Consider the following 698-nt stretch of genomic DNA (forward strand, 5'->3'; position numbering starts at 1 on the left):
CATTTGTGGCACTTATTTTACAAGCTCTGTTGACAGTGATTGTTGTCGATAAACGTGGTTTTGGTATGACTGTTAGATCACAGGTTTCTTTTTTCTTCCATTTATTCCTCACCTAAACTGTTTCTGAGAATTCCATCCTTCATTAATTATCATAATGTTACGTGGATACGTCACGTGGATATGTCACGTACAACTTTGTCAATGTTATTGGTTGCATTGACGAAGTGTACATATTTAATGCAAGTAGCTATGATAGTGTATATTTTTATTAATATATTCATTAATTATTCCATATTTGTCAGTCGTTCTAATTAGTTTGTTTTTTAATTAATTTATTAAATTACTCACTTCTTAGCTCGAACATGGTAGTTAGTTGTAGTTGTCGTCGAAGCGAAGCTTTTCAATTTCAGTTTTTGGTGTACGGTACCTGTCATGTGATAATTGCTCTCATTTTCCTCTGTTCGATCGTGTGTAATTTAGCGAATCATTTGCGACATCGATTCAGTCGCATACGTTTTACCGATTTGACCACTGATACTCTCAAACAGAGAGTTATATGCAAATCGATTTCATGGATAGAAACTTAACATTCTATAGCATTTCTAGTGAACCATAGCTAGTTGATAAATTTAATGATGATAATTGTGATAAAAATAATGGATAAATGATTGCTTTAACCAGTTTGCTGTTTGTGTATA

This window comes from Loa loa (genome assembly GCF_000183805.2).
Source record: "Loa loa unplaced genomic scaffold supercont3.356, whole genome shotgun sequence".
NCBI lineage: Eukaryota > Metazoa > Nematoda > Chromadorea > Rhabditida > Onchocercidae > Loa > Loa loa.